Source organism: Lagopus muta, chromosome 2 (genome assembly GCF_023343835.1).
Source record: "Lagopus muta isolate bLagMut1 chromosome 2, bLagMut1 primary, whole genome shotgun sequence".
NCBI classification, from domain to species: Eukaryota; Metazoa; Chordata; class Aves; order Galliformes; family Phasianidae; genus Lagopus; species Lagopus muta.
Window position 1 is genome coordinate 71,281,027 of NC_064434.1, and position 18,077 is coordinate 71,299,103.

General features: G+C 36.5%; 1 protein-coding gene across 5 annotated transcripts in view; it reads right to left on the minus strand.

The window, feature by feature from the left end:
• The window catches only part of SIPA1L2 (signal induced proliferation associated 1 like 2), a 141,373-nt gene that overhangs the window by 114,316 nt on the left and 8,980 nt on the right, over positions 1-18,077 (minus strand). Inside the window, exon 1 of one of the 5 annotated variants that reach the window (XM_048935149.1) lies at positions 11,182-11,205. The exons of 3 other annotated variants lie outside the window; for them this stretch is intronic. The gene's annotated coding sequence lies outside the window, so the exon portion shown is untranslated. Of the gene's footprint in view, positions 1-10,804; positions 10,848-11,181; positions 11,206-18,077 lie in introns of those variants that run through there. One more of the 5 variants, XM_048935148.1, reaches the window with a different exon arrangement.

Here is an 18,077-nt window from a genome sequence, read left to right on the forward strand (position 1 = left end):
ACAACATGATTCACATGAAAACTATTGTTAGTATATATCACAAGTCAAGTAAAAATTTGAAATGTATGTGAGGACTGCATATATTCTCAATCCAATTATGACATTTCTTTAGGAATGATGATGGTAATTCAGCAGTGGCTAATTTATAAATCCAAATTCCATAAACTCTTACCTTTTATTCTGAAGTGTAACCTATATCTGATCAAGTTCTTAAAATGATCATACAGGATTTTCGACTAAACCAAAATGTCTCATGTTCTAACTCCTGCTTTGATTTCAGCAACTAAAGGGGTTATCTAGCACTTCTCAGGGTCAAGACTGAATTGATTACATGTGTTTTCCTGCTTGTTTCCCCTCAAAAAGCTAAACTCAATTTATCTCCATATAAATTCCAATATTCCAAACACAATAGGTTGATCTCTGTAAAGGCATTTTTCCTTCCTTTCATACAGAAAATATCCTGTAAACAGCCTATTCCCCACTCTTCAAGTGACTGCCTTTGTTTACAGGAAGGAAAGGCAACAGAAGCCTTGCCATGGAACAGCAAGAGCTGAAAAATTCTGCTTCATTTCTTACTGTGCAGGTGTTTCAGACATGAAATCTATTGTAATTCTAATTCTTCATTTCAGAAAGAAAACATGCTGCTTCTTTTTGAAATACAGACCAAGAAACAGAAAACAAAAGAGTAAGGAAGTAGCAGCATGCCTCACTGTGGAACAAAATAAAAATATAAAATGAACAAGCCATAAGCAAGATCCACAAGGTGCTTTCTTTTCTTAGTTCTGGGTAATGAGACACAGAAAGACAAGAGTCACCAAGATTTAGAAAGTGAAATGTAGTAAAAAAGCATGGACCCAAAGATACAGCTAATAATCCCAATTAAGCATTCACTTGATTTGTTTTGTTTTCCAGCTCTCCCAAATCTCCACCCTTACCATTCCTCTTTCCATGCAATACTTATATAATACTATCAAATAAAATATTTGTTCAATGTTTGGGAATGTACTTGCTGCACAAGCTAGTACCTATGCTTTAAAATTTGTAAAAAAAAAATCTGGTTTGGGACACCACTTTTTCTTTTATGCTGACTTATTAACAAGGCTTTTCCTCTTACATACATAATACATAATTTTTCTTGATTTCATGCTGCCCAGCATGAAATAAGCAAAGTCAAATATGGCCAGAATCTTGATTTATACATTAAAAAAATAAAAAAAACCAACACTCTCTTATTTTACAAGTTTCAATAGTACAAATGCTGGTTGCAAGTTGCAAAGTATATTTACAACTCAAGCTGATACTCCTCATTTACAGAGTTTCTTCCCAAGCACTATCTTGAACCAAGCATAATCAAGTTTCAAAGAAGTCATGAGCAAAAGGAAAAATAACCCACGTTGGTTCAAGATAACTGATAACTCAGTTTGTACATGCTTGTGAGTTTCAGAAATACTTAAACCTATTATAGTAAGAGTTACATTCTAAGATCAGTAATTATTGCACATCAAAGCGTGGAAAAACACAATTCAAAAAACAGTCAAGCAGATGAGTAATGTAGCAGTTTATCATTCCATTTGAAAAGAAATCTTGGGAGTTAATGCTATCACAAACTACCTATGACAAAGATACTTTATTTGACCCAGGCTGGCCAAAGTTCATCAGCTACAGACCCATTTAGTTATAGTAAACCCAGTGACTACTGGGGTTCCACAGAGCTCCATTTTATGGGTAGTTTTCATCAGTGACTTGGATACAGGACTTGAAGGTTATGTTTAATGAACTTAATGTCCTTTTTTTTTTTTTTTGACAAGTTACCCACCTAGTTGACCAAGGGAAGTCAGTTGATGAAATCTTTTTGAATTTAAGCAAAGTTTTCAATACTGTACCATATAGAATCCTTCTGGACAAAGCATCCAGCACATAGCTAGACAAAAAGATAATGTGGTGGGTGAATGATTGCCTGTTGAATGGGGCTCAAAGGGCGATATTAGACAGGCTTACATCAGGCTGGAGGCTCATCACTAGTGGAGTTCCCCAAGGCCCCAATTTTAGGGCCAGTTGGGAGAATTTAGACAAGGGTGCCTTGTCAGGGAAGGGGTGGGCAGGTGGGACTGGGAAAAGTTTCTTCACCAAGATGGTGACGGTGCTGGGCACCAAGCTGCCAGAGTTCAAGAAGCATTTGGAGAATGTTTTCCAATATAGGATTTGAATTTTGGGTGGTGCTGTGTGGAGTCAGAAGCTAGGTTCTATCATCCTTTTAGATCCCTTCCAACTCAGAATATTCTGATTTCACTGTCATGGTAAATATTGCTCCTAGTTCTATGAAACAGTGCCTGTGCATGCAGTGAAGGAATGATATATTCCACTACCTAGATGGATGCAATGCTCAACCCTGGACATGTAGCTGAATGCTGAACATGGAACAGAATTCAATAACCAGAGAGAACACTGACCCAAACATCATCTCACAGTTCAATACAACAGGAAGCCAACTACAAGGACTAGGTGGGCTGAACAATTTGAAGGTTAACACATGGATCACACTGTTTCAATCATAACATTTTCATTAAAACACGCAGTTACTTAGAGCCTGTTAAAAACAACATGACAGTTCAGCTTGAAACAGAATGCAATGTGATCAGTTACCTGGGGAAATAAATTAGATCACTGCAGTCTGAATACTTAAGGAAGGATTTGCTAATTAGATGCAATTAATTACTCAGCAGTACTTATTTGAAAAGCAATATCCATTCTGTTTTTGTCTACCTAAGTCTCAGACTGACTGGTGAGAAGAATTGTTTATGGAACCTGCTGAGCTACCTATAATTTTGGGTAATCCTTTCTCTGAGATGGATAGTAAAGAACACTCGTTATAGAAGTGATATAAGGTGGACAGTGCTCTTGGGAGCATGAACAGGTTTACCTTTAGGACTTGCTAATTTTCCTACTACTCAACAGCAACTCTATCCTTCTCCTGAAGGAAAAAAAAAAAAAAAAAAAAAAAAAAAAAAATCAATCAGCCCTGCTCTAACTTGGAAGAGTTCTTTAAAATTCAGGAGTGCTGTTCATTAGAAAAACAGGAAATGCAAGCTAGACAAAAGCTCTGCCTTTTGAAACTCCTTTTTCAACTGGGAAATGGTCTGTGCACTATATTGAAATTATATTAGAAATAACCTATCATGACACCTTCTTACCTACAATACGTGTTGTCAATTTATTTATATTCATTCAAAAAAATAACAGAGCTAAATCTTTACAATCTACATTTTCAACACGCCACCTCTCACGCTGCCATTCTTGTGCTTAACGTGAATATCATTTTCATTCCTAGCTCTTCCCTCTCCTCCCCCTTTTTCTTTGAAACAATGCTCAACTCCAGGCATTTCTTCCCCCACTTTGCAACACCTCCTACTGACCATGAAGCAAAACCACATGGTAATCAAGACCACAAAGAAAACATGAAATCATATCAACTTTGGCACTATAAGTTACCACATTTAGACTACAAATCACAGAAGATGCAGTACAGAGAAGATAACACAGCCAATTTCTGATCTGTTCAGTGACACCTTGTCTTGAATGTTGGCACAGGTTCTTTGATCTCTGCTAGAAAGGACTCAGCATTCACTCCTCATATTTACTTTAATATACTTTGTGCTCTTCCATACTTCACCACAAAATTAGGTGAACAGCTTAATTATGAATGGCTTGGTATAATCACAGCAAAGCTGAGTATCATGCCATACAATTAAAAAAAAAAAGGCTTTTAACATCCTGTGTTGAGCAACATGAGCTTCACAATGAGAGATCTGCAGTGTTTTTGATACCCACTAAACAAAAAAAAAAGAGAAAATACAGAAATGTAAATGTTAACATTTTAATGACGAAGATGAGTTATCAGCCCGAACTGAAGTTACTACACAAGACCAATCTCTGCCTAAATCCATTATAAAGAAGAAGAAAAAGGTCAACAATAAAGATGAAGTAGTATTGATAATTTTCTATTAAAAGAAAGTGGAATGGAAAGCAACTGACATGGGATAAGTGCTTAGAAAAAGATGCAAAAATTATTCAGAAGTTATAAAAGAAAGATGCTACTCACAGCACAAATTTAGTTAAGTTTGTCATTCACACAGATAATTTTAAAATTTCAAATTCTGAAAAACTTTCTGCTGTTCCCATAGGGCAGCTCAATATTTTGTCAGTAACTTTTGTTTGTGCAGAGAGTGTGCTTTGTTGTTCTTTTCCTCTCTCTGTGTGATACAAAGAAAAAATAAATCTTTATCAGCTCTGTTTTTCTTCAAGACTGAGAAGTAGGGCAGGTTTCAAATATCAGTGGAGAGGATTTTTTATTCGTATTTGTTATTTTCTCTCATAAACAGGATTAGAGCTTTGGGAATAATGCCTCACTGTGCGTACAGTATACCATCTTGACAGCGTTGCTTGCTTTTTCAAATAAAAATGAGCCACAGTCACTTCAGAATGTGGTAATCAAAGATAGTGAATAGAGGATGAGCAGAAACCTAATCAAATGTAGGTTTTTATAAGTTGGTACCACTGCTCTAGTGGCAACACAACCACATAAGTACAAGGCAGGAAGCTGAAACCTAAACCAATCCACAAGTGATGGAATGAGTTTAATTGTACGTTTTTGAGCACAGATCACAGAATCATGACAGTGATGGTTACAAGAGACTTCAGAAAGTCACACTCCTGCTGAGATCAGGGCTGTCATCAGCACTAGAAAAGGTCAGGTACGGCTTTATTTCATTGAGTCTTGAATACCTCTAAAGATGTAAAACTGAGCAACTTCTCCAAGCAGCCAATTCCTGGGCTGCACTACTTCCAGTAGTTCCTCACATCTTCACGTCCAGTTCTTCTTCACATCTAATGGGAGCCCTACCAAATCACTGTCTGTGGTCATTGGTCCACTACTGTTTTTGTAACTGCTCTTCAAGTACCTGTGTGATGCTCTCAGGTCACCTACTAGTCGCTGCTTTGTCAGGAGAGCCAAGCCTCGCTCTGTCAACATCTTGTGACAGGTCATGCGCTCCAAGCAGTGGAGCTACTACCCAAGCTACTGGTGCTCCCCACTTCCCCAGCATCTCCCCTAAACTATGGGGAATAAAATCAGATATTTAACATCAAAATATTTAATATACCTTCCAGATATCCATATTATAATTCTGCACTGAAATAACCAGTTAATTAAAAAAAACTAACAGTTCACTAAATTTAGCAATTGATTTCATCATTTCTTCAGTCAACAGAATTATATCATCATAGCGCATTTCATAGAAACTTATACACTTGATTGAAAAACCTACTCAAAATTCTGTACAGTCCTCTTTCAACCTTAATTCTAGGATCCAACACTGAAAAGACTGACAATGCCTCCAATTGCATTTAAATGTTTCTCACTTCCCTTTGAAGCATAGAGACAAAAATAGCATAACTGGTCATCAAATTCATTTCAAAAATATGAGTCTCATAATTTACAGCCATTGCTTTTAATAGTCAGCATTCAATTACATGGCAAAACAGTAGAATGGAATAAGCCAGATTAAATGCACACACTAAGTGCAAAATATAATGGAATATATAAGAAAAACATTCCATAAAACATAAGGAATTAATAATGACCCTTCTATGAACTGCAGAGATCTGGGCTAAGAAGTACACTATAACACACTAGCAAAAATACTCTTTCCATTCAGATTGACTAATTTGGAATCAGTCAAAAAATTTCCAGCACCTAAATAATATCAACTCATATCCACAGATCACCATTTTGGGGACAGATTTCAGCTACATTGTAAGTCTAGTATCAATTACAACAAAGACAAAAATCACCATAATTTTACCCAACAGGTGAACTGAGGGAAATATTACTCTTTACGGAAATTGCAACACAGGATATTTTAAGCTACAGTAGTTATCTTACATTAAAAAAAAAAAAGCTGAAGCCCATAAAAGCGTAAACTTGACATAACAATGAGAATGGAATCACAATACATTACATATATACACGCAAATGGAAATGAATTCTTCTGCGATTACTTTGATAAAATAACATTTTTTTGAGTGTTTTAGATTCCCATCATAACTAAGGCCCTATCTACATACTTATATTACAGTCCTGCACATATTCTACTTGCCACACAAAAAAGAACCTATACACCACTTTCTATGTGTTTTAGTGCAAAACATTTTGATTTAACTAATTTTCTCACTACTGTATTTCACTCATCCCTGATATAGATGCAAGGATTTTTCATTCACAAGCAGTTCTAATAAACAATGCAAATGTGCAGCATTGTGAAATCTTTCATTATCTACAAGGGATGCTTTGAAAGTAATGTCACCTGTTTTACTATGTTGGACTACAAAATCATAGGTGGATGTTGTTGGTACAACAGTAGAGATTGAATCTTCTCTCCAATAATTCCAGTCCATTTTGTTGCCACATGACAGAGAGGCAGACTGAACAAAAGGCATCTGACAAGTGCACATGAAGTGAAGGTGTGGCACTGAGGTCCGCCATGCAGAAAAGTTGCACCTCCTAACTTTTATCTACACCTGCTGAACGCTTATGGTGATCAAACATTGGACATTGGTACACTGAGGTGGTTGGTGGTGTGTTTCAGAGAAAACAGCGATGTGAAAGACAAGTCACATTCCAGATAGCTGTGCACAGCTGTCACATCACAAAACAGAGAGCGTATTGATAACTCATCCATGTGAACCAGCTAATGGTGGTGACTACATTGAAAAATAGTGCTTTTTTAGTGGAGAATTTGCTCTACTAAATAGTGTTATTGTATTCTTTGCATCTGTTGAGGTTTCCAAGGAAATAAGTAAGAGGTATTACTTTCAGAGCAACTTAAGTATCTTATGAAAATCAGACACAGTATAACTGTGGAAAGAAAACAAAGCAAGAAAATTTAGCTTCGTGTTCTACAGAAATTGGATCTACATGATAAAACTTACTTACAGGTAGAGATTCACGTTTCCCTTTTATGACAAGTGTGTCCTACACTGCTGCTCTCATTCCTTTTTTCTTTACTAACTGGTTAACAGAATAGTCAGCAACTTCACATTTATCTTAAAATTAAAACTTGGTTTCTAGTCAGAATTGTATTGTTCGGATTCATTTTCCATTTAGGGTTACAAGATGCGTGTTCTCTACTTTCTTTAAACGGGTTGTTAATGAAATAAGATTTCCAGTTTGCATTTTTAAACCCATTGTTCTTGAAAACAAAACTTCAAGAACATACTACAAACACAGCATAGTTTGTCTGGTTCCAAATGAGAAATACGCAACACGTATTTCAGACACGCCTAAATAAACCAACTTGACAATCAGACTAGAAGCATCCCATAGCCACTATGGTATGAGAGAAGAAACAAAGAAAAGGAATAGATAATAGCTTGCCACCAATAAAACAAAAAATCACTAAGACCAAGTTTGGTGTGCTGTACCAAGAAGTATGTGAAGGCCTTATTTATGAAGGATTTTTACAGACTCTAATGTCTGAGGGACATAAAAAATACAACACATTTGAATTACTGAATAATTAGCAAGAATGACAGTTCTACATTGCCATGTGCCATATACAGTTATTTTCGTTCCATCTTCAGTTAAAATATTCTCTGAGTTTGTATTTCTAAAGAGGCCATCTGCTTCTGAACTTAAACAAATGGCCTTAACTGTGAAGCAGTTATGGCTATGAGTATTTGTGAAACAGGAATAATGGCTGCCTATAAGTTGCTTAAAAATAAAAGTTTGTCACAAGGCTGCTCATGCTCCATATTTTTGGGCAGAGTTTAGAAAACAGCAAGGCTTTGCACCTACTTGCATTCTGCTAAGTAGCCCAGACTGAACAGCACTCAGTAGATTTGGCACCACATCATGCCACATCTGCCTTAAAAGTCTACTCATTCAGTACACTGACCTCCAGTCTAGTGAATATAATCTTTGGACTCGTTAAAAATACTCATTAACTACAAGGAATTTAACCTGACTTGAAACAGACTTTTAAGGCTGCCAAAATTCTAGAAATATACAGCCTTTATCTCAGCCACTGAGTCAAAACTAAACCAAGACAAACCCTTCTATTACAAAGTTTCAGTTGCTATCAGGAGGAAGGTTGGAATAAAATAGTGTCAGAGTGCTTCATAAATCAGTTACTTTGTGTGCAGTCATGCACTTGTATAACAATTTATACCCTCTAAGGACACTATCTACCATAAATTCAGTTCCAAAAACTGCAATAAAGAGTAACAAAACATAGTTGTCAAGCGATCCACCATTTCCACATAAAGCTATCTAGCATCCAAAAGAACTCCACAATTTAAATATCAGCTGGCTTGAAATCCCATTTTTGTGACAGTGATATTCTAACACAGTTTTAAAGTTTAACAGGATACATAAAAACAAAATAAAACAAAGCCCAACAAGATCTTGTATTAAGCTGATTCTACAGGCCAAGAATAACTTGTTTCTTTCTGTTGAGTTGTAAACCCACGATCACTGAAAGAACAAAAGAAAAAGTGATCCACTCTTCTAAGAGGAGTTTGCTTTTTTATGTTTGTTCATGGAAAAGAAAACGAAACTGTTAGTCACATGTTTTGTCCTTCTGCATTTCTGCTGTGTGCACAAGCACATACACACACACCCGTTTACTCAGTCTCTCCCAAACCCAACAGTGGGTTCTGTTGCATTTTATTTTCTTTTATTAGAAGGTTATTCCCAAGAAATTCTAACTACACTGCAAGAACGTTAAGAATGAGACTGAATGGTACTTAAAAAGTGCTTGAGACAACTGTACAATTGCAATACATACACTTAACAGTTATTAGATCTAAGTATCTTAAATATCACCCGGCCTTCCACTACCAATAAAGTTATGTGTTTATTGTCTCTGTCATGATTATTAGCTAGACAGTTTCTAAACAACTCATTTTTAAAAACAAAATAGGTACAAAGATGCTTTTTATTGAAGACAGAAATATTTCCAACTTAATGTATTTTAAATACGTACGGACTACAAGAAGAACAGAAAACATACATTATATTTCAGAGTACTCGGAGGGAACAATATTTTTGTCTGACATGCTTTTTTATTCCTCAAAACAGGAGAAACAGTATCCAATGGTGATTTCTGAATCCAGGAGATACTGAAAAATTTTCAGTGAACTTTTCTATGCAAACACAGAAGAAAAAGAAATCACAATTCTGGACCTTGGGACTACAAAGTGAAAGATGAAAAATAACCTTCATCAGAACTTGGTTTTAGAGAAACAAACAAAAAAAAAAAGACGAGTGCGTGGGATTAAGTTTATACCCAGGCTTTGATTCTATTGTACTGAAAGTGACAGGTGAAAAGAATCTGTATCAGCTCTGTGGAACTGTGGCAGTTCTATACAAAGACAGGCTCACTTTGCAGGGCTTTTGTTTATCTCGTATCAGTTCACTACAAAAGATAGCATTCAGTTTTCAGACAGATTTTTTTTGTTCCATTGAGACCATAGGGTTAGGCCAGTAAGACTGGCTAGCCAAGTTACTCACTTGTGAACTCTGATATTAATAGGTTATTTTGTCATAGACTGCTCTCGATATAGTAATGGAAAAGTATAGATGAACCAAAAAAAAGGTTAGCAAACCTCAACCTTGCTTTGTGCGTCTTTCTGCTGAAAAACATCAACACTGGCAAAATTTAGATCTACAACTCCATTTGACCTAGTCAAAGAACAGGCAGATGGACATGAAGGGGGTTCTTTTGATATAAGAAAAAATTTATAATGAATGTCATCTGACACAGCAATTAATATATAAAAATAAATCTAAAGGTTTTTTCCTCCAAATAATTATTATATTCATTTAACAATAAAATGGGAACATTTTGAACATATTTGTATGTATGGAAGTTATTCTTAGTAAACACATGTTCCCACTCACAAGGCCTCCTCATTCTTCCTGCATCTAAGATCATCATGAAGGCAAAAAATACCCATTTTTCCTTGATGCATTCAAGTATGGAGAGCTAAACAAATGAGGACCTAAAGCCACCAATTCATTGAGAAATCACTGTTTGATGAGACAAACTTACTTGATTGCAAGTATTATATATACATACATATATAACTACTCTCTATATATTTTAGATATATATATATATATAAAAAAAACTACTCTAATAATATGTTACCTTTTTTAACCTACTTTCTTCATCTGCTAGTACTTTGCAAGTTGCTCATCTTTGATTATAAAAACGTTATCAAAACATGATGGTGGCTACAACAGTCACAAGGAGGGAGGAAAAAAGTAAATTAACAAGGAGCCTCTGTTAAGGTTTCCAGAGCTCTCAAGTCTTCATACTGACTGTATGTACCATGCAAGGTGTTTAGAAAAACATCTAGTTTTACAGGACCATTGGTCAAATTATGAGATGTTGATGATACACAGAGTGCTTAGAATTGCAGAGTATCCAGAGAAGGAACACACCAAGATCATCAGGTCCATCTCCTGTTTCCAAACAGGACTATTTGAAAAACCTACAACCTTGTGTCTGAGAGCTTTGTTCAAATGCTTCTTGAAATTTGGCAGACTTGGCACAGGATATCTCAATTTGGAAAGGACTCACAAGGCTTTAATTACCATCATACCTGAGCACCAGACTTTACTTAAATATTTCATTTACATGTATAACCCTCAGAAAGATCAACACAGTGGAATAGCAATACAGGAGGTGTAATAACAAAGCACAATAGAAAGGCACTACAAAGAAAAAGGAAAAGTGCTCACCTGTCTCTAACAATCTAGGCTCACTGGGAAAACTCCACAGAGGGATCTCCAGAAAGAGATCCTTTCCCAGTGGCAGTCAGCCCTTAAATGAGGTCTAAGAGAGGTGCAGCCAATCTCCACCCTTTCCAGTCACACAGCTGAACTGGCTTCACCTGTGCTCCCAAGGCTGACAGGGTCCTTTTCCCAAAAGCTCAATCAGTGGTTCAGGCCACAACCCAACAGTTCCCATACTATGTGATAAAGCTTGCAGGTACTTGCAGGTACCAAACAGAAACAAAAGGCTAAGATTTGTAGCTTAGAAAGCATTCAGGCACTTAAAATCCACTGAGTTAAGAACAAACATACAAGACCACTTTGTGTTCTATAGGTTGACTTACCCTCAAATTGATGAGAGAGAAAAACATTCATTTCTAACTTGCTTGAAAGGATAGAGTAAAAACCATTGTCTATTGATGAAAGACCACTGCATCAGAGGAAAGAATTCAAAGCCAACAAGAAATCTCATTTTGCCCTAAATTTTCTACATTAGGTGCTGTACTAATACAAGATGTACCATACAAGATGTTGCAAGATAAGTAATCTCACTTATTTGCCAGAAGTCAATGGGTAACCTGGGCTTTTGGCCTAATCAAAGGCTGAGCATGCCCCCTTGGCAGAAGTAAACATGAAACCTTACAGGCATGAGCAGTCAGGAAACAAATCTGGGTACACGCTTTCCAGGCAGAAGTTGTGAGCTAACAGTCAGCTGCCTTTCATCAGGATGTATGCTCTGCCTCCAGCCTCTGGTTAAATGAATAACACACTCTGCCCCTCTGGGTACAGTAACATATCCAGGGTTGGAGTGAGTTATGCTGCTGTACCATAGGCCTACAGTTATTCAACAAAGAAAGGTGATTGTTATCCCACAAGTGGATAATGGCAGTCAGTAGAAGGGTGTAGGAGACAGAATAGAGCATGGAGTAAAGGCCATAAAGAGTTTTATTGTAGAAGGAAAGATTACGTAGGAAGAGGAGAGTATAAGAGTAGAAATTATGTTGTTACAGTTTAAGAGAAAAATGCATTCTGAACAGAATTTTTCTTAATTTATTGCCAAAAAGGTTGAAGGTCATAAACATTTAATTAGAAGCTGAAGTTTTATGTTTCATAACATCTCACAACTGCAAGGCTTTACTGCGGTCAGTTCAACTGTAAGAGTTTTTATATTGTTGCTATAAATCACCTGAGCTACTGGTAATTAGTTGCAATTTTGTTTTAGTGCTTCTGAAGCTACTGTCTCCAAAAGGCTCAGTACAATTGTTTCTATCAGTTTATTCCCAAGCAAGTAATCCCATTAGGATTTGAGCTGACTTTGAATTATTAGTTTCTTGGGGAAAGGTAGAAGCAAACTAAGAGCCAGAACACTACAGTTAAATAAAACAATTTGAAAGCAAAATAAAGCATGTGTGTGCTGAAGTTCCTCCTTCAAAGAAAAGGTGCAGAAAGGAGTTTCCTGGGGAATAAATGGAAAGTAGAGGTCTGACAGTTATTTCCTTAAGTCATCAACAGCTGAACAGAAGAACACAGTTCAATCCCATACCCTCCACACAACCATTCACTACCTTTTCTCCACAACCAAAGCTTTCCAATAAATGAAAATGTCTTCAAATTCCTTCCTGCATCTTAATCTCCAGAAGTGCAAATTCATACACACAGGTAGGGAGAAAAAAATAGTAACACAAAAAGACATTGTTGTACATAACAGCAATTAACAGCTGAAATAAACAATGTCTTACAAGACAAAAACAAGACTACTGTCTTGGTAATAATTCATTAAAGTATCTGGTATTGCACCAGAGATCACAGATGGTTTGGGTTGGAAGGGACATTTAAGATCATCCGTTTCCAACCTTCCTGCTATAGGCAGGGACACCTCCCACCAGACCAGGTTGCTCACATCCCCATCCAGCCTGGCCTTGAATGCTTCCAGTGATGGGACATCCACAATCTCTCTGGGCAACCTGTTCCAGTGTCTCACTGCCCTGACAGTAAAGAATTTCTTCCTAATATATAGTCTCTCACATCAGTAATATTATATTTTAAGCTTTAACAATGAAAGAAAATGTGCATGTGGGTGTGTGGTGGTGGGGAGACAGACTGTGATATGTTCTAAGTATCTGAACACACATTTGGTATCTGATCAAGCACCACAGTTCTTTTGCAATGCTCTGAGAAAGGAGATTAGTGGTAGAGTAGGACTTCTCTCAAACTTGTACAACAGAAGCTAAAAATGGATCATATGTAACTTATTAGATATAATTCCAAACCAAAACAAAGCATAAAGAAAATCCATTTTTCCACTCTTAAAGTGATCATACATTGGAGGTCTTGTCTTCAATTTATTTCCACAATTCTTTTGTAACTTCAGGTGAATGGCATAAAATTGCACCAAGAGCCCACTCCAGCAGTAGTAATCTTTCCTTAAACACAGGCAAATCCTGAAGGACAGTCATAATCTTGAAAGAGTAGATGTGACAGTCTGAATAAAAAAAAAAGCAGTTTTTGTTTATTAAGTGATGAATTAGCAGTGGTACCCTCAAAATCTTTAGCCATAATTTGGCACATCTTAACAATCAGTTCCATTTAACAGAACACATAAGATGATCATAACATTCACAGGTTTTATTGGCTTTTGTCACAATTTTTAGTTCCATTTTGTTTTTTAACTGTAAGAAAAATTTAAATGGCGAGAAAGATCTACTTTATTTAACACTGAAACAATGACCTTACTTCAGGTTAGATTTTCCTGTTACATTATATGTGATTTGCTATACAAGTCTGAAAATTGCAGCAGCTCATTTAGAGCAATGCCTTGTAGCCGTGAAGCCAGTGTCACAAACCACACCCATAACACAGCACTGAATGGTATCTAGCTCTATCAAGGGCAGGAGTTCTCTCCTCATCTCCAGAAAAAGCCCACACCAAAAAGTAGATCCAAATCACTTTATAATCCATGATTATGTAACTATATCAGAAGGCACGAAATTATAACAATTTTCAGTCCATCCTGAAAATTTGATTTTGTCCTCCTGGAAGAACAGACTAGGGGATAGACCATCACAAATATTAAGTCTTCTGGTGTCACTTTAGTCATTAGTCTTTTGGCAACGCAGAGCTATCATACTCAAGCTCCAATAACAGAACATGAATTGCTTTCACAGTTTTGAACAGTTAGCATCAAAGCCTTCCTTAGCAAAACCTGTTTCCAAAATGCTCAACACTTTGGCTTCTGTCTGTATTTCCACTTCTGATTTTTTCTCATTCCACTTTTCTGAATGATATTTTTCTTCATATTGTATAAGCAGATGAAAGAAGTTAAGCTACCTACAACACAGCACTACTCTTTCACGGTGTGCTAGTAAGGAATGCTAGTAAAGATTTTTCAGAACATCCATCAGGAGAGAAAATTGACTCTCAAGGTGGGAGATGGAGTTACATCAGTACAACAGTTTGCTTATTATAAATATATAGAGGAGTAAAAAGATAGGCCTGAAGACCAGTATAACTAATAAAAGTCTGTCACCAAAAGCTTATTCAGATATTACCAGGAAAATTTAACAAACTAGTATTTTTTACAATTTCATATGTTCTATCAACTTCAGTGGAATTGAACAATGATTCTGGTAAAAATGAACAACCACAAACAAAATCAGTAAAGCGATCAATATAAAGCAAATATAGGAAGCTGCATGCTTATTTTGGTGTTTGTAACAAAACCATTGGTATATAATCAGCTATGAGAACGCGAATAAGACCACGGCAGCAAGAAAAAGCAAGAAAATAAAACATGCAGGAAAATAAAAAAAACACACAACCTCTACAACATAGTAATCTGTGAATTCTCTAGTCAGTAATGTAGAAGACACACATACTGCCTTAACAAGGAGGAAACTGAAGATAAATGAGGGGGAGAGAATTGGCTCAGGGGATACCTTTTCTTTCCCACCTTAAACCTCAAACTGAACCTGAAAAACAAAGCAAAACTGTAAAAACAAACAATGCCACGCAATTAAAGAGTAAAGTTTAGGTAAATCAGGGTGCAATGCTGCTACTACTGCATTTTAATTTATCCCTAATTTGTCCCTATCTGATATGTAAGCCACATCATTTACATTCATTGATATGTTCGTGAATACTACTGCTTCAGCTGGGATCCTGTGAGCTCTGCATAGCAGCGTGATTTTCCTAGATCAACTCATCAATGGTATTAAAAGAAAAACAAGAAAGCTGTTCATACAACCTGGAACAAAGAAAGTACCTGACACAGTACCATACTGAAAACAGAACAAGAGAAAACACACCATCCTGAAAAATGCAAGAAATAATGTAGTTCATTAGATGAAGCCAAAGATCAATAATGAAGCCAGTCTTAGTTCATATTTTCAATAATGGCCTTGACACTAAATGGAAGCTGCTAATGAAATCTGAATATAACACAGTTGGAAAGCACTTGCACTGTGAAGGAAGGTCAAAATGTTACTGAAAAAGAACAAAGTGAGATTTGAGGAATAATTTCATTTCACTTTTGTGTGCAAAATCATTCATTCAAGAATGAAAGGAGAATTTTTCCGTCTGGTAGTTCATCAGAATGAATAACTGTGACACTGTACTCAACAAGAACACAGAATTGCACAATGTTTCCAGTAGAAATAATACTTCAATGCCACTTTATTTGCCAGATAATTCTTCATAAAACACTGCTTAAATTCTTCTTAGGCATAATGAAAAAAAAAAAAAACAACCCACAGAGCAAGTACAGAGAAGGACCTGTTTCCCAGTCAACATACTGCATAAGAAAAACTAAATGTTTGTCTTATTTAAAGACTAGTTAAATTTTTGACTAGATTAACCTCAGAAAAATTAGGTCTGACAGTAAAATCAGGAAGAAAGGAAAAGTACATAAGCTAAATAAGGATATTGCTGTGCAGCATAGTTGAAAAACTCAAGGGATGAGATGCTAACCAGAGAGACCTATACAGGCTTGAGCAGTGGGCCCAAGGTAAACCTCATGAGGTTCAACAAATCCAAGCGCAAAGTCTTGCACCTGGGTTACGGCAACCCCCAATATCAGTATAAGCTTTAAGAAGAAAGGATTAAGTGCAGCCCTGCTGAAAAGGATTTGGGGGTACTGGTAGACAGCAAGCTAGACATGAACTAGTAATGTGCCCACACAGTACAGAAAGCTGTATCCTGGGCTGCATCAAAAGCAGCATGGCCAGCAGGATGAGGGACATGATCCTGCCCCTCTTCTCCGCACTGAGGTCTCATCTGGAGTACTGCATCCAGATGTGGAATCCTCAGTACAGGTGAGACACGGACCTGTTAGAGCACATCCAAAGGATCCAACGGATGGAACACCTCTCCTATCAGCCTGGAGAAGAGAAGGCTCCAAGGAGACCTGATAACGGCCTTTCAGTATCTAAAAGGGGACTACGAGAAAGAAGGAGACAGACAATTTAGCAGGATCCATTGTGATACAAGGGAAAATAGTTTCAAACCGAAAGAGGGGAGACTTAGATTAGGTATAATGGAGAAATTTTTTACAGTAAGAGTGATGAAGCACTGGGACAAGCAGTCCAGAGAGGCAGTGGATACCCTGTCTTTGGACAGGGCTCTGAGCACCCTGATCTAGCTGTAGTTGCCCCAGTTCATTGTAGGGGAATTGGACTAGGTGACTTTTTGCAGACAATTTCTGAGAACAGGATCTTTAATCTCAGCATGTCTTGCAAATAGAGGTTAGAAGAAAAAAAATTCTAGTCCTCAGTAAAGCAAGTCCCTGGAAGAGCCTTCCATCACACAAGATGGATGAAGGAAAAAAAACAAACAAGCAAAAATACAAAAAACCCACAGGCAACATCAGTAAATCAAAACTGAAAGGAACTGGTTTAGTAAAGAGATCAATGATGCAGTTGTTTAATAAAGCAGTAACATTAACAACTATGCAAATACTTGAGTTCAGGATAAAGAAAGTTCCAGGCTAGGACTGCCCATTTGTACTTACCATCAGACTTAGAATTCAACAATTTTTGAGATCTGACAATTTTATAAATCTAAAGTTTTGTCTCCTGTTGAAAATATGACTCAAAAGGACAAACTGAGTTTCTCTGTATCCTTTCCAAAAAGTGGATAAAAAAAATTCCTTCCCATCTTTAGCAAATCATCAGAAGCAAATCTGTAACCCTCTGCCAACAGAGGAGCGCTATCAGGATTATTTCACCGTAAAGGAGGTTTACACTAAAAGAAATTCTTTCCATTCCCTTTCCTGTTTGTTTTGCTCAACTCAGCACATCTATACATTGTCTTCCATACTGAAACTGAATGCTATATAAAATCTTGATTTTTTTTTTTTTTAAATCTCAAACATATAAAAACCAGAACAAAGATCTGTTTCATGTATTGGTAAGCGCAGAAATATTTTAAAGTAAATTACTGTGGAGCTGGATGACCAAGAACAGAAATCATCTCAATCTTTTGAGGTACTCCTGGCTTTTCCTTATGGTTAATGAACCTAAGAGGTAAGACTAAACATAAAAAGATACAGGCAGCACCTCCCTTCAGAACTGAACACTTTAGTTCAGTTTTTTTAAACTAAGACTTATCACAACCTTTTCTTTTTTAGCAGTTGCACAGGTAATTCCAGCATAGATCATTAGAAGTTTGACAATAATAAATCTAGTAATCAGAACAAGAGAGTTAGATATAAATTCAGTTTTGACAGGCTCAGAGTCAATTTCAAACTCAGCTTGTCCTGCTCTTTAACAGTAAGACAACCTTTTTGGAAGAAATCCAATTGAGTAGTTCAACAGATGTTCACACATTCAAATTCTAGTATTGCTAATCATGTTTTAGAATTCAGTGACAAGGTTAGCAATATATATCTGAAGCAATATCTGAAAAAATGACATTTCTCAAGTGCTTATTCCTTTGTTATGGATTATAGTTATAACATTTTAACTGCCAATAACTTCTTTGGGAATACTTGTCAACTGGTTTAAACCAAGAATACACAACGCAAGTACAAAAGACTATTTCTTGGGCTTAAATAGAAATCTTTCCAGTACCATAATTGAGAAATACTTTGTACCACAATAGATGAAGTACAAACAATATAGTGGAACATCAACTAAAATTCTCAATTATCAGACCAACTATCATCAGTGAACGTGGTACTATATGGAATAATTCACATTAGAATGCTCTTGGGACATCATCTAACTCAACTCCCAAAGCACTGAAT